This window comes from Stegostoma tigrinum, chromosome 1 (assembly GCF_030684315.1).
Source record: "Stegostoma tigrinum isolate sSteTig4 chromosome 1, sSteTig4.hap1, whole genome shotgun sequence".
Taxonomy (NCBI): domain Eukaryota; kingdom Metazoa; phylum Chordata; class Chondrichthyes; order Orectolobiformes; family Stegostomatidae; genus Stegostoma; species Stegostoma tigrinum.
Genome location: NC_081354.1, coordinates 184,472,605 through 184,498,149, shown reverse-complemented (window position 1 = coordinate 184,498,149; position 25,545 = coordinate 184,472,605). Strand labels below are relative to the sequence as shown.

At 44.4% G+C, this 25,545-nt stretch overlaps 1 protein-coding gene across 1 annotated transcript in view; it reads right to left on the bottom strand.

Annotated features, from left to right (window-relative positions):
- Positions 1–23,677, bottom strand: part of m1ap (meiosis 1 associated protein) — a 103,732-nt gene extending 80,055 nt beyond the window's left edge. Inside the window, exon 1 of the mRNA XM_059644850.1 lies at positions 23,606–23,677. The gene's annotated coding sequence lies outside the window, so the exon portion shown is untranslated. The remainder of the gene's footprint in view (positions 1–23,605) is intronic.
- Positions 23,678–25,545: the final 1,868 nt, after the last annotated feature.

Below are 25,545 nucleotides of genomic sequence, written 5' to 3'. Positions count from 1 at the left end.
GGCGCTCAGCCCAACAAGTCCACACCAACCCTCAGAGCATCCCACCCAGAATCCATCCCCCTAATCTACTCATCCCTGAACACTATGGGCAACTTACCATGGCCAATCTGCCGAGCCTGCGCATCTTTGGACAGAGATCACCCGAAGGAAGCCCATGCAGACATGGGGACAATGTGCAAACTCCACACAGATAGTTGCCCAAGAGTAGAATCAAACCCAGGTCCCTGGAGCTGTGAGGCAGCTCTGCTAATCACTGAATGACTGTGCCGCCTTGGTTTCATCATATCATCTGCTTTTAAACTTCACCTGTTCTTTGTAAGTTGAGCTTTCAGGTTTTATTTAATATCAGCAAAGATTAATAGTCAGTTACCATGCATGTATTGCAGCCTCTCTTTAGTGCGTCACAGATATAAGTTGTCAGTAAGTCGTTTCATTTAGGATTGACAGGGCTGGTCATTGATGAAAGTAGTGAACATTATGCTTGATCTATGTGGAACATTTTTGAACCAAAATTACCAAATTTACCGAATGACATCAAAATTTAAAAACTACAAACAAGGTTCTACTTTCTGTAACTTATACCAACTTGATTGAGTTTTCTGAGGACATGACAAGAATGATCGATGAGGGAAAGGCAATGGATGTTATCTACATGGTTTTTTTAAGGCATTTAATAAGATGTCTCATGGTAAGCTGCTACAGAAGGTGGAGTCTCATGGGATCTGGGATAAGCTGGCTAGATGGATACAAAGCTGGCTTGGTCATGGAAGACAGAATGCTGATTGGAAGAGAGGATGGGAACTGCAGATGCTGGAGAATCCAAGATAACAAAGTGTGGAGCTGGATGAACACAGCAGGCCAAGCATCTTAGGAGCAGGAAAGCTGACATTTCAGGATTCTGTGTCAGCTTTCCTGCTCCTAAGGTGCTGCTTGGCTGCTGTGTTCATCCAGCTCCACACTTTGTTGCAGTGGAAGGGTGTTTTTCAGAATGGAGATCAGTAACTAGTGATGTTCAGCAGGGATCAGTGCCAGGACATTTGTTGCTTGTAATGTGTATAAATGATCTGGTGGAAAAAGTAGTGGTGGATGAACACAGCAGGCCAAGCAGCTTCTTAGGAGCAGGAAAGCTGACATTTCAGGATTCTGTGTCAGCTTTCCTGCTCCTAAGGTGCTGCTTGGCTGCTGTGTTCATCCAGCTCCACACTTTGTTGCAGTGGAAGGGTGTTTTTCAGAATGGAGATCAGTAACTAGTGATGTTCAGCAGGGATCAGTGCCAGGACATTTGTTGCTTGTAATGTGTATAAATGATCTGGTGGAAAAAGTAGCGGTGGATGAACACAGCAGGCCAAGCAGCTTCTTAGGAGCAGGAAAGCTGACATTTCGGGATTCTGATGAAGGGTCTAGGCCTGAAACATCAGTTTTCCTGCTCCTAAGATGCTGCTTGGCCTGTTGTGTTCATCCAGCTCCACACCTTGTTATCTCGGATTCTCCAGCATCTGCAGTTCCTATTATCTCTGGTGCAAAAAGTAGGTGCTCTGATTGATAAATTTGCGAATGAAACCAAAATTGGTGAAACTGCAGAGAGTGAGGAGGATTGTCAAATGTTACAGTGGGATATGGAAGATTGCAGCTTTGAGAAATGGCGGATGGAATTTAATCCAAACAAATGCAAGATGATGCATTTTAGAAGATCAAATTCAGGTGTGAAATATACAATAAATGGCAGAACCCTTAAGAGACATAGAGTCATATTGCATGGAAACAGACCCTTTAGTCTAACCAGTCCACACTGATCATAATTCCAAACTAAACTAGTCCCACCTGCCTGTGCTTGGCTCACATCCCTCCAAACATTTCTAATTCATGTACTTATCCAAATGTCTTTTAAACATTGTAAATATACTTGCATCCACCACTTCTTCTGGAAGTTCATTCCAGGCACGAACCACTCTCCATGGAAAAAAATTGCCCCTCATATCTTTTTCAAATCTTTCTCCTCTCATGTTAAACATACGCCCCCTACTTTTGAACTACCAGGGCAAAGTCACCTGCCATCACTTATCCAGATCCCCCATGATTTTAGAAACCTCTTTATGGTCACCCCTCAGCCTCCTATCCTCCAGTGAAAAAAGTCCCAGCCTATCCGGCCTCTCCCCATAACTCAAATCTTCCATTCCCAGCAACATCCTGCTAAATTGATATTCAGGAACATTGATTTACAGGGAGATCTAGGTTGAAGGTCTACAGATCCCTGAAATTTGAACACAGGTGGATAAGTCAATGTGAATCTCTAGGAGCACAGTAGGCCAGGCAACATCAGAGGAATGGGGAAGTTGATGTTTTGGATCGGGACCCTTCTCAGAAATAGTAAGAACTGCCAATGCTGGAGTCAGAGATAACAGTGTGGAGCTGGAGAAGCACAGTAGGTGGATGAGGTGGCCAAGAAAGCATACAGCACGCTTGCCTTCATTGGCTGGCACATCAAATATAAAGCTGGCAAGTTATGTTACAGCAGTACCAAACCTTAGTTAGGCCACGTTTCGAATATTGCGCGCACTTTAGGTTGCCACACTACCAGAAGGATGTGGATGAGGATTTAGGAAAGGGTGCAGGGAAGATTTACCAGGATGTTGCCTGGTATGGAGGGTTTTAGGTACAAGGAGAGGTTGGATAAACTCAGATTGCTTTTATTGGAAAGACGGAGGCTGAGAGCCAACGTGACAGAGTTCTAAATATGATGAGAGGCATAGAAAGGGTGGATTGTCAGAAGCTTTTCCAAGGGTGAAAAGGTCAACTACAAGAGGGCACAGGTTCAAGGTGAGAAGGGGAAAGATTAGAGAAGTGTGGGTAAAATATTTCACACAGAGAGTGGTGGGCACTGCCAGTGGAGGTGGTGCAAGCAGGCACATTTGCAACGTTTAAGGCACATCTTGATAGATACATTATCATGATGTGAACACAAGGATAGAAACTGTGCGTGGGCAATAAGTAGCAGGTCTAAATAAAGATGAGGAATTGGCGCAGGCTCTATGGACAGAAGGGCCTGTTCCTGCACTGTATTGTATTATATAATGTATATATTGTACACTTTAAATTAATCATAACTAATGCAAACTGGAAATAACTATTACAAATTAACAGCCAGATGATACTTCAAATAAAAAGGTAAATTTCACTTTAAAGAATCAATACATTTATTGCCCATTCCTAATTGACCAGAGGGTAGTTCGGAGTCAACCGCATTACTATGGGTCTGGAGACACATGTAGGCCAGACCAGGTAAGGATGGCAGTTTCCTTCACTAAAGGACATTAGTAAACCACTCTGTTGTACAGTGGGGAGGGTCAAAGTGCAGGCAAGCAGTGGTAGTCAGGAAATCTATAGTCAAGGGCATGGATAGGCATTTTTGTGGCTGCAAGTAAGACTCCAGGATGGTGTGCTACCTCATTCATGACAGGGTCAAGGATATGTGTGAATGGACACAAGGCATACTGAAAGGGGAGAGTGAATTGTTAGATGTCGTCGTCTGTACTGGAACTAACAACATTGGCAAGAAGGGAGATGAGGTCCTGCGAAAGGAGTTAGGAAGAAAATTAAAAAGCAGGATGTCTAGGGTTGTAATCTTGGGATTACTCCCCATGCCATAGACAAAAATGCTAAATAATCAAGGGAACAGCTTACTGCTGGTTGGAGACATAACTGGCATAAATGAAAACTGTTATGGTTGCTCGAGGTCAGTCATGTCAACTCCAGGGCATCTGTGCAGGAGTTGCTCAGGGATTTACCTAAGGCTTAACCATCTTCATTTCCCCATTTAGCTGGATGAGTGCAGCTCCAATAATACTAAACAAGCTCAACACCTCACAGGACAATGGAGGTCACTGACAGGCACTACATCCAGTGTGTACCATCCATAAGACACACTTCAGAAATATATCAAAGATCTTGAGGCAGCATCTTCCAAATCCATGACTGCTTCCATTTAGAAAGACAAGGGCTGCAGGTACGTGGAAACACCATCATTTGCGAATTCGCCTCCAAGCCACTCACCATCCTGACTAAGAAATATGTCACTGTTCCTCCACTGTCACTAGGTCAAAGTCCCGGTCACCCCTCCCTAAAGGCATCGTAGGTATAACTACATGGGCAGCAGTGGTTCAAAAAAACAGTTCACCACCACATTTTCAAGGGCAACATTATATCCCATGAATGAATGAAAAAATTTAAAACCCTCTCCCTAAACTAAGTCAACAAGAGTAACATCATCCGAGACAATCTGGTCTGATTCCTAGTTCTGAACAAAGTTTGCTGCATAATCCTGAATGTACCAGGAATTATTTTGATAACCAGTTTAAGATTGACATTCTGACTTGTAATGAGGCTGATTTACATGCATTTGAAGATACACATATCAATATACCAGGCTCTCTTTACTGACAAAAAGAAAATGTACATGCACTATATCTATCAACTCAGCAAAATACGTGACAGCTATTTGCTGGTTCATTTCTCAGGGCAATGTCCTGATTAATCAGAGACATAGAACGTAGAACATGGGACATGGAACATTGAACATTACAGTGCAGTACAGGCCCTTAAGCCCTCGATGTTGCGCTGACCTGTGAAACCAATCTGAAACCCATCTAACCTACACTATTCCATTATCATCCATATGGTTATCCAATGACCATTTAAATGCCCTTAAAGTCTACTACTGTTGCAGGCAGGGCATTCCATGCCCTCACTACTCTCAAAGTAAAGAACGTACCTCTGACATCTGTCCTATATTTATCACACCTCAATTTAAAGCTATGCCCCCTTGTGCTAGCCATCACCTTCCAAGGGAAAAGGCTCCCACTGTCCACCCTATCTAATCCTCTGATCATCTTGTAAGTGTCTAAACTTGACTCTTAGCTCCCAATCAACATTAATGGGTGCTTTCACCACGGCAAAGTCATCCACTTGTCAACCAACCAGCACTTTCCTCTCACCGAGTGCAAATTTTATCTCTTAAATTTAACACCCCAATGATTGCAAGATGAGACACTTTAACAAGATATAAACCACAATAATTACAGATGCTGTAAACAAGAAACAAAAACAGAGATTGCTGGAAAAGCTCAGCAGGCCTTGCAGCATCTGTGAAGAAATCAGAATTAACGTTTTGGGTCCGGTGATCTTTTGTCCTGAGGAAGAGTCACCTGACCCAAATAGTAAACTCTGATTTCTCATCACAGATGCTGCCAGACCATGCTAAAGTTTTCCAGCAATTTCTGTTTTTGTTTTAAATAAAATATATCCTTTTTCAACAACACCGATGTTCTGTGCTAGCAATTAAATATTTGTAACTTCAATGAAATACTGGGTATCACCCCATTACCAGTTCTGATTCAAGCCTTTGGAGAGGAAAACTGAGGAAAATTGGGATGGAGCTGATTTTGGCACTGCATCCCTGTACTCCACAGATCGAAAAAGTCTCATATATTTCATTTAACAATATTTCACAGTAAACCAGTCAAACTCATTTTAAAAGTGAAAATGACCAGCTACAGCTTGGCAAACAATGGTTTCAGTTTCAACTTTTTTTAGCTTGGATACATCAGTCCTTCAAAATGTGCAATATTAATTCACCTACATATCAAATAAAAAGAGAAAAATGCATCAAAAAGAATTCTTATCTTGCAAAGTGAAGATATCCAAAATCATGATAATCAAAGCACAATAAGAAATTGATTTAACAAAGTCAGAGGTCAAGAGTTTAAATGCTCTGTTATAATTCAGCAAGCTCAGAACAATTTAACTGTTTTGATTTTTCTTTGATTTTAACTGGAGGACTATCCAGCAGGAAACAAAAAAGCATAAAGTGTGCATAAAAACATACTTTCATTTTCTATGGTCAATGACATAAATGTTCTATGTGGTGATTACTCATCTAATGTAAATTACTGCATTATATTATGACATTACAAAGTTAGGAAGGGGAAAAATAAAAAAAAATGGGAACAGTCCCCTTGTCAGGAAGTGGTAGGAGTAGATATGATAGCAAAATTTAAGAGGTATTTAGACAGATACGATCCACTAGGGAACAACAGGGCAGGAGGAATGGTCTGAATGGCCTCTTTCTGTGACATAACAATTGTGTGATTCTTTATTCAAACATATTATAGAAAAAGATCTAGAAGCTGGAAATACAATAAGGAATAGTTAGCACAGATTTCAAGAATGAAGGTCACTCTTCACCAACCTGCTGAATTGTTTAAAGAAAATGGTTACAGCAGAGAAATGCAACTGATACAATATATTTGGATTTCCAAAAAGCCTTTATCAGGGTAACACATGGGAGACTTGTGCACAGCGTCAAGATAGGGTCGCGGTGCTCACTTCAGCAGCATATATACTAAAACTGGAAAGATACAAGAACAGGCAGGGAATAGAGGGATACAAACGCTTTTAACAGTTAACTTTAAATTGTGAGACTTTGATCTGAGCTGCAGTAAAAAAAATTGTCCTCACCTGATTAAAATATTCTAGCTATGTGAACAAATGATGGAAACACATTAGCTGCGATCACACCAATTTGAAAGGTGTGTTTAAAGCTGAGAACAAAAGAATAAAGAACAAAACCGCAGAGGAACAGGCCTTTCAGTCTACTAAGACTACATTGACACATGATGTCTTTATAGCCTAAAAAAAAGTTGCCTCTACATGGTCTGGACACCTCTATTCCCTGTCAATTCACTTATATTTCAAGATGATTCTCAACCACTTCCCATTCCAGGCGCTTACCATTCTCTGTGTAAAAACCTTGCCTGTCACATCTCCTTTAAATTTACACACTTTTACCTTAAATCTGTGTCCCCTAGTTAGAAGTCACATGACACCAGGTTTAGTCCAGAGGTAGTAGGGTTTAGCCCAAAATGTCAGCTTTCCTGCTCCTTTGATGTTGCTTGACCTGCTGTGTTCATCAAGCTCTACACCTTATTATCTCAGGTTTAGTCCAACAGGTTTATTTGAAATCACAAACTTTTGGACTGCTGCCCCTTTGTTAGGTGAAGTAAGAAGACACACACAGAATTTATAATCAGAGAAATTAAAAGATCATACAAATGGTTAGATTGATTGGCCATGCTAAGTTGTCTGTAGTGTTCAGAGATGTATAAATTAGGTGGGTTATGGGGATGGGTCTGGGTCGGATGCTCTGAGGGTCAGCGTGGACTTGTTGAGCTGAAGGCCTGTTTCCACACCGTAGGGAATCTATGATTCTAAGTTAAAAATTCAACAGGCTTTGATGGGTCCTTCGCTTATCTCATTCAGGTATTTGTCTTGACACTGCTACCGCAGATACTTTCATCACTGCCGAAACTGTTGCCTCTCTGATCTCCTCTTGTGCCTCGGGAACATCCAGGGCAAGATTCACTCATATGCCGAGCTGAGGCACTGCTGGAAGACCAGGCCAGGACACGTCCCAAGCCACCAAGAGACCAGACTGAGAGCTACTGCGAACCAGTGAGAGACCTGGCTGGGATCCACCAACAGATCAGGCTAGGGTCTACCACAAGTTGCTGGGAGACCATGCCAAGAAACCAAAGGAGTAAGAGAGAAAAGAAGCAGAGGAGCTCCAGTTGGAGAGTCTACTCCGCTGCCATGTTGACCGCAATGTTTCTGCCATTTACTGTATACTTCCCTCCTCCATTAGGTCTTCCAAAATGTATCCCCTCAGATTTGCCTGCTCCAAAAACATACTCAATCTGCCATTTCTCCACCCAAATAGCCAACCTAAATGTTGTCATATCTCGCAATCCTCACTATCCAGATCTCCCTCAATCTTTGTGTTGTCTGCAATCCTATTGATTAAGCCAACTATATTCTCCTCCAAATTATTTTGTACGTACTACAGACAACAGAGGTCCCAGCAGAACACCACTGGTCACAGATCTTTAGTCAGAAAAACACTCAATGTCTTCTATGGCTAAGCCAGTTATGGTATCAATGTGGACTTCACCAGTTTCAAAATCTCCCCTTCCCCCACTGCATCCCTAAACCAGCCCAGTTCATCCCCTCCCCCCACTGCACCACACAACCAGCCCAGCTCTTCCCCCCCACCCACTGCATCCCAAAACCAGTCCAACCTGTCTCTGCCTCCCTAACCGGTTCTTCCTCTCACCCATCCCTTCCTCCCACCCCAAGCCGCACCCCCAGCTACCTACTAACCTCATCCCACCTCCTTGACCTGTCCGTCTTCCCTGGACTGACCTATCCCCTCCCTACCTCCCCACCTACACCCTCTCCACCTATCTTCTTTACTCTCCATCTTCGGTCCGCCTCCCCCTCTCTCCCTATTTATTCCAGTTCCCTCCCCCCATCCCCCTCTCTGATGAAGGGTCTAGGCCCGAAACGTCAGCTTTTGTGCTCCTGAGATGCTGCTTGGCCTGCTGTGTTCATCCAGCCTCACATTTTATTATCTCTGTATTCACCTTACCAGGTCACTACAGATCCTATGTGACCTTATCTTTTGCATCAGCCTGCCCTGAAGGACCTTGTCAAAGGATTTCCTAAAGTCCACAAAGACACCTACCATCGCAACCTGATCGATCATTTTCATTACTTCCTCGAAAACCTCAATCGTGTATTTGAGACATGACCTTCCCCTCACTAACCCTTGTGAGGTGATTCATTTTGGAAGGTCAAACTTGGAAGCAGAATACGGGGTTAACATAAAGATTCTTGGCAATGTGGAGGAGCAGAGGGATCTTGGGGTTCATGTTCACAGTTCCCCGAAAGCTGCCACCCAGGTGGTTAGAGTTGTTAAGAAGGTGTATGGTGTGTTGGCTTTCATTAATAGAGGGATTGAGTTCAAGAGTCATATGCTCCAGCTATACAAAACCCTGGTGCGGCCACATCTGGAGTATTGTGTCCAGTTCTAGTCGCCTCATTACAGGAAAGATGTGGAAGCATTGGAAAATATGCAGAGGAGATTTACCAGGATGTTGCCCGGAATGGAGGGAAGGTCTTACGAGGAAAAGTTGAGACAGCTAGGGCTTTTCTCTTTAGAACGACGAAGGATGAGAGGTGACTTGATTGAGGTGTACAAAATGATTAGAGGAATAGATACGGTAGATAGACAGAGACCTTTTCCTAAGGTGGAGGTAGCTATTACGAGGAAGCATAGTTTTAAAGTGAGTGGAGATCATCAAAGGGGAGACATCAAAGATAGTTTCTTTACTCAGGGAGTGGTCGGGGCATGGAATGCATTGCCGAAGAGAGTAGTGGAGTCAGCCTCATTTGGTGCATTTAAGGGGCTATTAGATAGGCATATGGATGAGATTATAGGGTAGGGGTGGAGGTTAGATAGACTTTAGGATTTGTGCATAGGTTTGGCACAACATCGTGGGCCAAAGGGCCTGTACTGTGCTATATTCTCAATCCATGGTGCTTATCACTAATAAGGCCATATTTTCTGAAATGAGGAAATCTATCTCTAAAATATCTTCTGCACTAATTTCTCTCGCACTCGTGCAACGATCACCAGCCTGTAATTTCCTGGATTATCCCTGTTGTCCTTCTTTGACAAAGGAACTACACTGGTTATTCTCCAGACTTCTGCGACCTCTTCTGCGACTAATTAGAATACAAAGATTTTGTAAGAGGAAACGTACGCTTCAATTTACTTGACGGATTCTTATAAGAGTGTCTCAGTTATATTCAGAAATAATATTGCCATTTACTTATAGCTGTCATCTTGTGCTAATTCATATGTTATGCCAGCTATGAAATCTTAAAAAAATTAATTCTTGGATTGTGAGTGTTGTCAGCTGGGCCAGCATTTATTGCCCATCCTTAGTTGCCCTTGAGAAGTTAGTGGTGACCTGCTTTCTGAGCAGCTGCAGTTCATTTAATGCAGGAAAACCGACCTTGCTGGTAGAGGAGGAGTTTCAGGATTTTCACCCAGTGACACAGAAGGAATGGTGATATATTTCCAAGTCAGAATGATTTGGAGGGCAACTTTTAAGGTGATGGAATTATTATGTACCCACTGAACTTGTCCATAAGACTGCAATACACAGAAGCAGAAGTAGGCCGCCTCAGCCCATAGAGTCTGCTTCACCGTTCAATTAGATCATGCTTGATCTGATAATCCTCAACTCCATTTCCCTGCTTTTTCTCCAATATGCTCGATTCCCCTACTCGTTAAAAATATCCAACTCATCCTTGAATATATATTTAATTACTTAGCCTCAACAGCCCACTATGGTAAAGAATTCCGTATTCACAACCCTCTCGAGAAGAAATTTCTCATGTCTTCAACATACGCCCTCGTCTCTCTCCCACTTTGGTAAATAACCTTTCCTCATCTATCATATCAAGTAATCCAAGAATTGTATATATTTCAATAAAGTTGCCACTCATTCTTCTATGCTCTGGGTACAGGGTCAAACTACTCAACCTCTCCTGATAACCTACCCACCTCATAAAACAGTTCCTCCATACACTCAACTCCACTTTTCTGCCCTTTCCCTATAGCCTTTGATTTCCAATTAATAGCTCAGCCTCAACAACCCTCTGTGGTAAAGAACTCCACAGGGTCACTACCTTTTGAGGGAAGAAATTCTTCCTTATTTCTGCCTTCAATACACAACAACTTATTCTGAGATTATGGTGCCTGGTTGTGTCTGCTAATTGAGAGTAGACAGATGGGGTTGTAACTGACTATGTTGGATTTGTTTTTGTGCACAGAACATACCTAGATAAATTTCTACAGTCAGGAAGACGTACTGTAGCTAATCTGGAACAGCTTGGCAGGAGCCCAAAGTCTGGAGCATAAGTCTTCCAATTCATTGCTGGAACATTGTCAGGGTCCATAACCTTTGCAGTATCCAGTGTGTCCAACAATTTCTTGACGTGGAGTGAATTGAGTTAGCAGAAGGTTGGCATTGGCGATGCTGGGCACCTCTGGAAAAAGCCAAGATAGACCATCCACTTGGTACTTCAGACTGAAGACGGTTGTGAATGCTTCAGCTTTCTGGGCTCCCCTATCATTGAGGATGGGAATATTTGTTGATCCTCATTCAGTGAGCTAATTGTCCAGAACCATTTATGAGTAGATGTGGTAGGATTGAAGATCTTACATCCAATTTATGGTTGTGAAATAGCCCTGTCAATCACTTGCTGCTAATGCTCATCGACCCAGAGCATCACAGGTGCCCATTTTTATTCTGTTTTGTAGCTTTACCAGTTAAACACCTAGTTTTTAGGTATTTCAGGGACTGCTTTTGGTAATCCCACCTGAATTCTCTCTTGAATGAGGGTTGATCATGATGGCAGAATGAGTGATATGTCCACCATGAGTTTGAAGATTGTGTTGGGAGTACAATTCAGCTGCTGATAATCCCAAGCACCTTATGTATCCTCATTCCTGAGTTGCCAAATTTGTTTGAAGTCTATCCTATTTAGCATCGTGATAGTGCCACACAACTCAATGGAAAATTTCTCAATGTGAAAGCAGGACTTTGTCTCCAAAAGAGCTTTGCAGTGGTTACTCTTAGCCACTAATCACCAACAGATTCATCTATGGCTGGTGGATTTGTGAAGTTTTTTTTACCACTTGTTGCAGACCCAGTTTAACTACTGTGCTCTTTAGGACCCAACCAGTTAAATAAGTAGAAGTTCCCCACATCTGCATCCTTGCCAGCTTCAGTGCTTTGTTCAACAGCATTCCACGTGGAGATTTAATGATTCATCAACCAATGAGGATGGTGCACGGTGAACAGCAAGTATCCTTTCTCACACTTCAGCTAATGCCATGGCACTGGAATCAATATTGTGAACTCCTTGGACAACTCCCTCCCACCTGACACCACCATACTGGTGGCGTTTTGCCATTGGGATTGAATATAACTCGGGAATGACAGTTATCTGGAACATTTGTACTATTCTATGAGTACGATTCCATATGTCATACTGTGCCTCACAAGTTATTAAGTTGTAACAGCCACTAAAAGGCATCAATAAAAGAATTAAACTGGGCAGGTTACCTGACATTGACTAACGGAATGGAAAAATTAATGGCAAATTCAGCCCTGTAGCTCCTGCAAACTTCTCCTTGCTAATATCTGGGGACTCGTTTCAAAACTGGGGGAGCTATCTCAGAGTTAACAAACTATACCCTGGTCTTTAAGTGCTTTATGCAGCTGCTTCTGAAATATTGTGAGAGTGCGTGCCTTGACTACTCTCTTGGGCAGTGCATTTTATATTTTGACCTTCCCGTGGGTAATTTTTTTTCCTCAGATCTGTCTTGTAAAGCACAATGCCCAGAAGTGGCTACAATAATCCACTGAGGCCAAACCAGTAACGTCGCCTTACATTTTTGGTGTACTTTATTCTTCTGTTCATAAAGCCAATACTCCCATGGGGATCACCCATTTAAGAATATGAACATCCACTGTTGGTGAGATGTGTTCCTGGAACATATGCAGTGATTTTCACGAGTAGCAAACATGGCAGACTGGTCATGGGCTGTGTGATGCATATGTAGCCACATTTTTAGTTCAGGAAGTAATCTCCCTTTATTTTTGGTTAAAATTTTGTATTATCAAACATTAGATTTATAATCAGCAAAAAAAGGTCTGCAGTATTACACAAGGAAGCAAATTTACAAAAGGACAGACACACAAACAGTAGGAATTTATTGTACCAGCAAACTGGGTTACAATGTAGGGGACATTCAGCAAAATGCTATTGTTACACTGCTTACAGACTGGTGACCAGTAAACAACGATTTGAAGGTGAAACATCTGGATTTTCTCCTTTCCTAAACTATTAGCCGTGGCAAATGCCATCAAATTCACTATCAACTAATGACTTGTAGGGGTCAGTACAACTTAGCATCAAGCTGAGGCATTTTTTTTGCACAGGGGAATATCTACACCAAAAAATAGCAAATCAGATATAACCCATTTTGCAGGAGTACCTCGAGGAATAGAAAATTATAAAGAACAAGATCTTTACTATATCACACCAAAGGGCAAATTCTCATGCCAAACAAAAATGACATAATATGTAATAATATGAACAGATTTCTGCCGAGTTGGAATTGCAATTTGGTGCCTTATTGTATTATTTCTGACTTAATCGCCATTTGCTCCTGAAAATGGTCATTTCTGGAGGCAAAACAACCCCAATAGACTCCACCATCTACCACAGATGCATGAATATACACAAGCGCAACATTTCTACAGGGTCAGCACTCCAACAGTTTGAAACAAAACCTGACAAGTACGGAATGTTTCTAACATTAATACAATCGGTTTTTAAAGTCAGAACAAATACTGATTTCAGAAACCTAACCTCCAAGCTGTGATTAAAACAACTAATCGCCTCCGCACCGGACAACAGACACCAAACCAATTTCCCGCCTCTTTCTTTGGATTTGGGGGAATGCGCGCGCAGCCCGTGCCACGCGGTCGCAGCCGTTGGAAGGCGGCCCGCGCCGCACTTGACCGTTATTCAGGCATTCCAAACACCCCTCCCCTCCTCACCCTCTCTCTGCCACTTCCGTACCTCGCCCACCACTTTCTCTCTACCCCAGCCCTTCCTATTTGACCCCTCTCCGCCCAAACCGCCTTCTCCCCAATCCCACCCCTCTCCCCAACCCCACCCCTCTCCACGATCCTTGCCTCCCCCCCCCCCACCGATATTATTCATCCTTCTGCCATCTTTCTCTCGAACAACTTTGTGTCTATCCCTCCCCCCGACCCGCCCCCCGAGAAAATCTATATATATTTTTTCTCTCGAGTTTTGAGAAGATTTGTAGCTCAGGTTGAGGTTCTGGATGTGAGTTTGCTCGCTGAGCTGGAAGGTTAGTTTTCAGACGTTTCGTCACCATTCTAGGTCACATCATCAGTGAACCTCCGACGAAGCCAATGAAGGCTTCGTCGGAGGCTCACTGATGATTTTTTTTCTCTTTCACAAAGCCATCTGCAATCTATTCCAATTTTACTCTAACGTTCCACCGGCCATCCAATACCCTTTCGCCATCTGCCCTGACCTTGTGCTTTCTCCTTTATTCATTCATGGGATGACGGAAGCATTTATTGCCCATCTCTAATTGCCCATTGGGCGGTTAAGTGTCAACCACATTGCTGTGGGTCTAAAGTCACATGTAGGCCAGACCAGGTAAGGATGCCATTTTTCTTACCACTAGGTCATTGCCTCCCCTCGTCCCTATTTTCTGAGACCATTAATTCTGCTCTTTTCATCCCACCCCTGTGCTTTCCTCACCCATTCTATTCCAATCATGTACAATGTTACGACGGATAACTGGTGAGAAAATTGCATCGCCTTTTCTGCATTGCTTTTTCCCACAGCAATCTCAATGGTCTCTTAAACTGAGCAGGATGTACTAGACTGGAGATTTTTTTTATTCACTTGTGGGACATTTCCATCGCTGGCATTTAATGCCCATCCCTAATTGCCCTTGAGAAGGTGGTGGTGAACTATTTTCTTGAACCACTGCAATCCACCTGCTGTGGGCTGACCCACAATGCCATTAGGGAATTCCAGGAGTATACTTAAGCGACAGTGACGGAACGGTAATATATTTCCAAGTCTAAATGGTGAGTGGCTTGGAGGGGAACTTGAAGTGGGTGCTGTTTCCATATGTCTACTGACCTTGTCCTTCTAGATGGAAGGTGCCGCCTGAGGATCTTTGGTGAATTTCTGCAATGCATCTTGTAGATGGCATGCACCACTGCTAATGAGAGTTGCTGGTGGAGGGAGTGAATACTTGTTGATGTGGTGCCAATAAAGTGGGCTGCCATCTCCAACTACCGTTGAGACATTAACTACCTCAACCTCTCCACCCCTCTCACCCACTCCAACCTCTCCCCTGCAGAACGGGCAGCCTTCCGCTCCAACCCCAACCTCACCGTCAAACCGGCAGACAAGGGCGGCGCAGTGGTGGTATGGCACACTGATCTCTACATCGCTGAGGCCAAACGCCAACTCCGACACCTCCTCCTACCGCCCCCTTGATCATGACCCAACCCCCGAGCACCAAACCATCATCTCCAACACCATTCATGACCTCATCACCTCAGGGGACCTCCCACCCACAGTCTCCAACCTTATTATTCCCCAACCCTGCACGGCCTGGTTTTATCTCCTTCCCAAAATCCACAAACCTGCCTGCCCTTGTCGACCCATTGTCTCAGCCTGTTCCTGCCCCACCGAACTCATCGCCACCTATCTGGACTCCATTTTCTCCCCTTTGGTCCAGGAACTCCCTACCTACGTCCATGACACCACCCACGCCCTCCACCTCCTCAAGAACTTCCAATTCCCTGGCACCCAACACCTCATTTTCACCATGGATGTCCAGTCCCCATACACCTGTATTCCGCATGCAGATGGCCTCAAGGCCCTCCGCTTCTTCCTGTCACGCAGGCCCAACCAATCCCACTCCACCGACACCCTCATCCGCCGAACTCGTCCTCACCCTCAACAACTTCTCTTTTGATTCCTCCCACTTCCTACAGACAAAGGGGGTGGCCGTGGGCCCCAGCTATGCCTACACCTCCTCCCACCCACCGTCCTCCAAAAATTCCATCCCCTATTCCCAATTCCTCCGCCTCCGCCGCATCTGCTCCCAGGATGAGGCATTCCACTCTCGCACATCCCAGATGTCCCAGTTTTTCCGGGACCGCAACTTTCCCCCCACAGTGGTTGAGAATGCCCTTGACCACGTCTCCCGCATTTCCCGCAACACAACCCTCACACCCCGCCCCTGCTACAACAGCCCAAAGAGGATCACCCTCGTCACACACCACCCTACCAAACTCCAGATACAACGCATCATCCTCCGACACTTCGGCCATCTACAATCCGACCCCACCATCCAAGACATTTTTCCATCCCCACCCTTGTCTGCTCTCCGGAGAGACCACTCTCTCCGTGACTCCCTTATTCACTCCACACTGCCCTCCAACCCCACCACACCCGGCACCTTCCCCTGCAGCCGCAGGAGGTGCTACACTTGCCCCCACACCTCCTCCCTCACCCCTATCCCAGGCCCCAAGATGACTTTCCATATTAAGCAGATGTTCACCTGCACATCTACCAATGTGGTATACGATATCCATTGTACCCGGTGTGGCTTCCTCTACATTGGGGAAACCAAGCGGAGGCTTGGGGACCGCTTTGCAGAACGCCTCCGCTCAGTTCGCAACAAACAACTGCACCTCCCAGTCACAAACCATTTCAACTCCCCCTCCCATTCTTTAGATGACATGTCCATCATGGGCCTCCTGCAGTGCCACAATGATGCCACCCGAAGGTTGCAGGAACAGCAACTCATATTCCGCTTGGGAACCCTGCAGCCCAATGGTATCAATGTGGACTTCACAAGCTTCAAAATCTCTCCTTCCCCCACCGCATCCCAAAACCAGCGCAGTTCGTCCCCTCCCCCCACTGCATCACACAACCAGCCTAGTTCATCCCCTCCCCCACTGCGTCCCAAAACCAGCCCAGCCTGTCTCTGTTTCCCTAACCTGTTCTTCCTCTCACCCATCCCTTCCTCCCACCCCAAGTCGCACCTCCATTTCCTACCTACTAACCTCATCCCACCTCCTTGACCTGTCCGTCTTCCCTGGACTGACCTATCCCCTCCCTACCTCCCCACCTATACTCTCCTCTCCAACTATCTTCTTTTCTCTCCATCTTTGGTCCGCCTCCCCCTCTCGCCCTATTTATTCCAGAACCCTCACCCCATCCCCCTCTCTGATGAAGGGTCTAGGCCCGAAACGTCAGCTTTTGTGCTCCTGAGATGCTGCTTGGCCTGCTGTGTTCATCCAGCTTCACACTTTATTATTAGTGGGCTGCTTTGTCCTGGATGGTGTTGAGCTTTTTAGAGTGTTGTTGGGACTACACTCATACAAGCAAGTGGGGAGTGTATCATCACACTGGATGGTGGATAGGCTTTGAGGAGTCAGGAGGTGAGTTTCTCACCACAGTATTCCTAGCTTCTGACTTGCTCTTGTAACCACTGTGTTTATGTGGTGAGCCCAGTTGAGCTTCTGCTCAACGGTAACCCCCAGAATATTGATAGTGGGAGATTCAGTGATGGTAACACCATGAATACCAAGGGGTGGTAGCTAGATTGTATCTTATTCATGATGATCATGGCCTGACATTTGTATGGGCCAAATGTTATTTTCCACTTGTCTGCCCCAGCCTGGACATTGTCCAGAGTATGTTGCATTTGAACATGGACTGCTTCAGTATCTGAGGAGTCGTGAATAGTGCTGAACTTTGTGCAATCATCGATGAACATCTCCACTTGTGACCTTATGATCGAGGAAAGGTCCCTGATGAAGCAGCTGCAGATGGTTGGGCGGACATCACTGATGGTTGGGCGGACATCACTGATGATGAACTCTGCAGATATGTCCTGGAGCTGAGATGATTGACCTCCAACAATTATGACCATCTTCCTACAAGTCAGGTATACTCCAACCACCAACAAATTTACCCTGATACCCATTGATTCCAGTTTTGCTAGGGCTCCTTGATGCCACACATGGGTCGAATGCAGACTTGGTGTCAAGGACAGTCACTCTCAGCTCACCTCTGTAATTCAGCTATTTTGTCTGTGCTTGAACCAAGGCTATAATGAGGTAAGGAGCTGAGTGGCCCTGGCAGAACCCAAACTAGGCGTCACTGAGCAGGTTATTGCTGAGCAAATGCTGCTTGATAGTCCTGTTGATGACAACTTGCATCACTTTACTGATGATCAAGAGTAGACTAATAGAGCCGTAATTGGCCAGGTTGGATTTGTCCTGCTTCTTATTGCAGGACATACTTGGGGAAATTTTCCACATTGTTGGTAGATACCAGTGTTGTAACTGTATTATAACAGCTTGGCTAGGGCAGCAGCAAGTTCTGGAACACAAATCTTCAGTATTATTGCTGGATAATACTGGACAATATTATAGAACATAGAACATTACAGCACAGTACAGGCCCTTCGGCCCTCGATGTTGTGCCAACCTGTCATACCGATCTCAAGCCCAACTAACCTACACTATTCCATGTACGTCCATATGTTTGTCCAATGATGACTTAAATGTACCTAAAGTTGGCGAATCTACTACCATTGCAGGCAAAGCGTTCCATTCCCTTACTACTCTCTGAGTAAAGAAACTGCATCTGACATCTGTCCTATATCTTTCACCCCTCAATTTAAAGCTATGCTCCCTTGTGCTCGCCGTCACCATCCTAGGAAAAAGGCTCTCCCTATCCACCCTATCTAACCCTCTGATTATTTTATATGTCTCAATTAAGTCACCCCTCAACCTTCTCTGTAACGAAAACAGCCTCAAGTCCCTCAGCCTTTTCTCGTAAGACCTTCCCTCCATACCAGGCAACATCCTAGTAAATCTCCTCTGCACCCTTTCCAAAGCTTCCACATCCTTCTTATAATGCGGTGACCAGAACTGTACGCAATACTCCAAGTACGGCCGCACCAGAGTTTTGTACAGCTGCAGCATAACCTCTTGGTTCCAGAACTCGATCCCTCAATTAATAAAAGCTAAAACACTGTATGCCTTCTTAACAGCCCTGTCAACCTGGATGGCAACTTTCAATGATCTGTGTACATGGACACCGAGATCTCTCTGCTCATCTACACTACTAAGAATCTTACCATTAGCCCAGTACTTTGCCTTCTGGTTACTCCTACCAAAGTGCATCGCCTCACACTTGTCTGCATTAAACTCCATTTGCCACCTCCCAGCCCAGCTCTGCAGCTTATCTATGTATTGTTGTTGAAATGTTGTCAGGGACTGTAACCTTTGCAGTATGCAGTGACTCCAACCATTTCTTGATGTCACGTGGAGTGAATTGAATTGGCTGAAGACCGGTATCTGTAATTCTGGGGACAACTGGAGGAGGCTGAGATGGGTCATCCATTTGGCACTTCTCGCTGAAGATTGCTGCAAAAGCTTCAGCCTTATCTTTTGTAGTGGTGTGCTGGGCTCTTCTGTCATTAAGGAAGGGGTTATTTCTGACGTGAGGGAAAGAAAGAAAGGAACAAAGTTTATGATAAAGTTTCGTGGCATTGCACCATGGATGGGCTGTGTGGGGTAGCTATGTTGCATGATTTTGTTGGAGTCACTGTAGAAATGAAAGGCCATGAATACAACTCTGTACCTGGAGAATTTGGGAATGCTGCCTGAAAGTTGCCACCAAGGTTGATAGTGCTGTTAAGAAGGCATACGGTGTGTTAGGTTTTCTTGGTGGAGGGATTGAGTTCCGGAGCAGTGATGTCATGCTGCAACTGTACAAAATGCTACTGCGGCCTCACTTGGAATACTGCATATAGTTCTGGTCGCCCCATTACAGGAAGGACGTGGAAGCATTGGGAAAGGTGCAGAGGAGATTTACCAGGATGTTGCCTGGTCTGCAGCAGTCTTAGACCAGAAGACCATAAGACATAGGAGTGGAAGTAAGGCCATTCGGCCCAAATAATCCACTCCGCCATTTAAATCATGGCTGATGGGCATTTCAACTCCACTTTCCTGCACTCCCCATAGTCTTTGATTCGTTGTGAGATCAAGAATTTATCAATTTCTGCCTTGAAGGCATTTAACGTCCCGGCCTATACTGGACTCCGTGGCAATAAATTCCACAGGCCCACCACGCTCTGGCTGAAGAAATGTCTCCTCATTTCCGTTTTAAATTTACCCCCTCTAATTCTAAGGCTGTGCCCACGGGTCCTAGTCTCCCCGCCTAACGGAAACAACTTCCCATCGCCTACCCTTTCTAAGCCATACATTATCTTGTAAGTTTCTATTAGATCTCCCCTCAACCTTCTAAACTCCAATGAATACCATCCCAGATCCTTAGTTAGACCTACCATTCCAGGGATCATCCGTGTGAATCTCTGCTGGACACCTTCCCGCGCCAGTATGTCCTTCCTGAGGTGTGGGGTCCAAAATTGGATACAGTATTCTAAATGGGGCCTAACTACAGCTTTATAAAATCTCAGAAGCACATCACTGCTTTTATATTCCAACCCTCTTGAGATAAACAACAACATTACATTCGCTTTCTTAATCACGGACTATACCTGCAAGTTAACCTTTAGAGAATCGTGGACCATCACTCCCAGATCCATTTGTACTTCTGCTTTACAAATTTTCTCACCATCTGGAAAATAGTCCATGCCTGTATTCTTTTTTCCAACGTGCAAAACCTCGCATTTGCTCATGTTGAATTTCATCAGCCATTTCCTGGACCACTCTCCTAAACTGTCTAAATCTTTCTGCAGCCTCCCTACCTCCTCAGTACTGCCTGCCTGTCCACCTAGCTTCGTATCATCGGCAAACTTCGCCAGAATGCCCCCAGTCCCTTCATCCAGATCATTAATAAATAAAGTGAACAGCTGCAGCCCTAACACTGAACCCTGCAGGACACCACTTGTCACTGGTTGCCATTCTGAAAATGAGCCTTTTATCCCAACTCTCTGCCTTCTGTCAGACAGTCAATCCTCAATCCAAGCCAGTAGCTCACCTTGAACACCATGGGCCCTCACCTTACTCAGCAGCCTCCTATGACGCACCTGACCAAAGGCCTTTTGGAAGTCTAGATGGATAATATCCACTGGGTTTCCCTGGTCTAACCTACTTGTTACCTCTTCAAAGAATTCTAACAGATTTGTCAGGCACGACCTCCCCTTACTAAATCCATGCTGACTTGTTCTAATCTAAACCGGCACTTCCAAGAATTTAGAAATCTCAGCCTTAACAATGGATTCTAGAATTTTACCAACAACCGAGGTTAGGCTAATCAGCCTATAATTTTCCATCTTTTGCCTTGATCCTTTCTTACACAAGGGGGTTACAACAGCAATTTTCCAATCATCTAGGACTTTCCCAGACTCCAGTGACTTTTGAAAGTTCACTACCAAAGCGTCCGCTATTTCCTCAGCCACATCCCTCAGAACTCTAGGATGTAACATATCGGGGCCAGGAGATTTATCAATTTTTCGACCTTTTAGCTTTTCTAGCACTTTTTTGTAATGCCTACCATACTCAACTCTGCCCCCTGACTCTCCTTAATTGTTGGCATACTACTCATGTGTGAAGCCTGACGCAAAGTACTTATTAAGTTCTTCAGCTATTTCCTTATCTCCCATCACTAGCCTTGCAGCATCAATTTGGAGCAGCCCAATGTCTATTTTGCCTCACGTTTGTTTCTTATGTCTTGAAAGAGACTTTTACTAACATTTCTAATATTACTAGCTAGCCTACCTTCATATTTGATCCTCTCCTTCCCTATTTCTCTTTTTTTTACCCTCTGTTTGTTTTTGTAGCCTTCCCAATCTTCTGATTTCCCAGCGCACTTGGCCACTTTATAGGCTGTCTCTCTTTCTTTGATACATTTCCTGATTTCCTTTGTCAGCCATGGCTGTCTAATCCCACCCCGGATAATCTTTCTTTTGTTTGAGATGAACCTCAGTACTATTTCTTCAATTACACCCAGAAACTCCTTCCATTGTTGCTCTACTGTCTTCCCTGCTAGGCTCTGCTTCCAGTCGATTTTAGTCAGTTCCTCTCTCATACCCCTGTTGTTACCTTTATTTAACTGTAACACCATTACATCTGATTTTGCCTTCTCTCTTTCAAACTGCAGACTGAACTCTACCATATTATGATCGCTGCCTCCTAAGTGTTCCCTTACTTTAAGGTCTTTTATAAAGTCTGGCTCATTACATAGCACTAAATCCAGATTAGACTGCTCCCTTGTGGGCTCCATCACAAGCTGCTCCAAAAAGCCATCCTGTAAACATTCCATGAATTCCCTTTCTTTGGATCCACGGGCAACATTATTCACCCAATCCACCTGCATGTTGAAGTCCCCCACGATCACCGTGACCTTGCCTTTCTGATATGCCCTATCTGTTTCCCGGTGCATCTTGCACCTCTAGTCCTGATCGCTGTTAAGAGGTCTGTACATAACTCCCATTATGGTTTTTTTGCCTTTGTGGTTCCTCAACTCCACCCACACAGACTCCACATCCTTTGACCCTGTGTCATTCAGTGCCGTAGATTTAATTTCATTCTTAACTAACAAGGCAACCCCACCCCCTCTGCCCACCTCCCTGTCTTTTCGATAAGGTTTGAGTCCTTGGATGTTTACCTGCTAGTCCTGAACTCCCTGCAACCATGTCTCTGTGTTACCTACCACATCTTAATCATTCAAGAGGATTTGTGCTGTTAATTAATCTACTTTGTTGTGAATACTATGAGCATTTAGGTAAAGTGCCTTAATGCTAACTTTCTTATCATTATTTGAGATATTGGAAATCCTGAGATGTCTTCAGCTATCCTTCCTGTTTGCTGTATTCCTAGTCTGCCTCGAGCTTAAATCCATCTGTACACATGCTATCCTGTTGCTTATCTTTCCATTTAACGCTATACTCCCTGTCACTTTCGCTTTCCCTTCCCCTCTACCTCAGAAGTTTAAAGTCCTACTGACCACCCTATTTATCCTTTTCGCTAGAACACTGTTTCCAGATCGGTTCAGGTGGAGACCGTCCCAACGGTACAGATCCCCCCGGTTCCAAAACTGATGCCAATGCCCCATGAAATGGAATCCCTCTTTCCCACACTAATCCCTTAGCCACGTGTTTACTTCTCTAACGTTCTTTTCCCTATGCCAATTGGCATGTGACTCAGGCAGTAATCTGGAGATTATGACCCTTGAGGACCTGTACTTCAATTTCTTTCCTAATGCTTGATAATCCCTGAACAGGTCCTCTACCCGAGCTTTGCCTATGTTGTTAGTCCCAACGTGGACCACAACAACTGGATCCTCACCCTCCTGCTCCAATATCCTTTCAAGCCAGTTGGAGATGTCCCGCACCCTGGCACCGGGCAGGCAACACACCATGCGGGACTCCCAATCCGGCTTGCATAGGATACTATCTGTCCCCCTAATTATAGAATCCCCTATAACAACTACCTGTCTTTTTGCTCCCCACTCTTGAATGGCCTTCTGCACCACGGTGCAGTGGTCAGCTGGTTCATCCTGTCCACAGTCCTTTCCCTCATTCGTACAGGGAGCAAGAATCTCATACCTGTTGGTCAAGGTCAAGGGCTGAGGCTCCTGCACTCCTGAACTCAAAATCCCCCTACCTGCCTCACTTACAGTCACACCTTGTCCCTGAACACTTATTGAATTTGAGTTATTTAATCTACCGGATGTGACTGCCTCCTGAAACAAAGTGTCTAGTTAACTCTCCCTCTCCCAGATGTGCTGCAGAGTTTGAAGCTCAGATTCTAGATCATTAATTCTGATCCGGAATTTTTCCAGCAACCAGCACTTGCTGCAGATGTGGTCACTGCCGTTCACAATGGGATCTGCCAGCTCCCACATCATACAGCTACAGCACATCACCTGTCCAGCCATTACTATTTATTTAGTTAACTTTTACAATTTATGTATCAAATTATTTCTAGTACTTCTCTGCTGCGGTCTTTTTCAATTAAGCAATTAATCTTTTAATCAATCACACGATACACAAGAAATATGAATTGAAAAGCCTTACCTTAACAACACATGAGAGTCCTTCTCGGTTCGAGCTCCCACTCTTTCTGCTGCTGGAACAGGAATGGAGGGCTTCGCTGGTCAAGGTACATATTTTCTAATCTTTAAAGCAGGGTCTCACCCACCTGTAGGCCTCTGATCATTGCTCCCGCTCTTCCTGCTGCAAGTCTGTGGACTCTTAGTTAGGTTAGAGGAATATGAGGAAAGGCTGAGGGACTTGGGTCTGTTCTCATTGGAGAGAAGAAGGCTAAAAGGATTTAATAGAGACATACAAGATGACCAGAGGATTAGATAGGGTGGACAGTAAGAGTCTTTTTCCGAGGATGATAACTTCGGCTTGTACGAGGGGGCATAGCTGCAAATTGAGGGGTGTTAGATTTAAGACAGATGTCAGAGGCAGGTTGTTTACTCAGAGAGTGGTAAGGGCGTGGAACGCCCTTCCTGCCAATGTAGTTAACTCAGCCACATCAGAGGCATTTAAACAGTCCTTTGATAAGCATTGGTTGATGATGGGATAGTGTAAGGGGATGGGCTTAGATTAGTTCACAGATCGGTGCAACGTCAAGGGCCAGAGGGCTGTATTGTTCTATGTTCTATCCATGTTGAACGCTCTGCTGCCTGTCTGCCAACCAGTTCTCTGTCCATGTCAATACATTACCTCTGATGCCATGAGCTTCAATTTTCCTTTCTAATCTCTTGCGTGGAACCTCCTGAAAAGCTTTTTGAAAGTCCAGGTGCAAACATCTACTGATTCACCCTTGTCCATTCTACAGGTCACATCCTCAAAATTTCCAGAAGATTTGACAACCATGATTTCTCTTTAATGAATCCATGCTGGCTAGGACTGTTTCCATCACCGCTTTCCAAAAGCTCAGGTATTACATCCTTAGTAATTAACTCCAGCATTCTCCCCACCACTGATATCAGTCTAACCAACGTATAATTCCCAATTTTCTCTCTCCCTCTTTTTTGAAATGTCGAGTTACATCAGCTAGACTCCAGTCCGTTGGAACTCTTCCAGAGTTAACAGAATGTTAGAAAATGATCTCCAATGCATTTGCTATTTCTAGGGACACTTTCTTAAGTACTGTGGGATGCAGAGTATCAGACTCTGGGTATATATCAGATTTTAGTCCCATCAATATCCCCAATACCATTTCTTGACTAACAGGGATGGACTGACAATGGTCAGATGGACTGATCGATGGCAAATGCAGTTCAACCGAGATAAATGCGAGGTGGTAAACAAGACAATATATAATGAATTGTAGCACCCTGGTCAGCACTGAGAATCACAGAGATCTTGGTATGCATGTCCACCATCCCTTAACATGGCAGAGCAGGTAGATATGGTGGTTAAGAAGGCAAGTGGGATAGTTGCATTAATTAGCCAAGGCATAGAGTTTAAGAGTAGAGAGGTTAGCTGGGACTTTGTAACTGCTCTGCCTTTCAATATGATCATCACTGATCATTGAGCTCAATACTCTAATCCCATCTTCTCCCATATCCCTTAATCATTTAGGCATAAGAGCTATATCAACTTCTTTCCTGAAACAAAATTTTGGCCTCACCCACTTGCTGTGGTAATGAATTTCAGAGGCTCATCACTCTGGTGAGGAAATTTCACCTCTTCTCAGTCCTAAAGGGTTTACTCCTTCCCTTTAAACTATGACCCCTGTTCCAGAATTACCCACCATTGGGATCATCCTTCTGGCATCCTACCTGTTAGTCCTGTTAGAATTGTATAGCTTTCTATGAGATCTCCCTCATTCTTCAAAATTCCAGTGAATATAATCCCAACTGACTCAATATCTCCACCTCCATTAGTCCTGCCATCCCAGCAATTAATTTGGTAAAACTTCACTGCACTTCCTCTGTAATAAGAACATCCTTCCTCAGATTTGGAGACTGAAACTGCACACAACATTCCAAGTGTGCCCT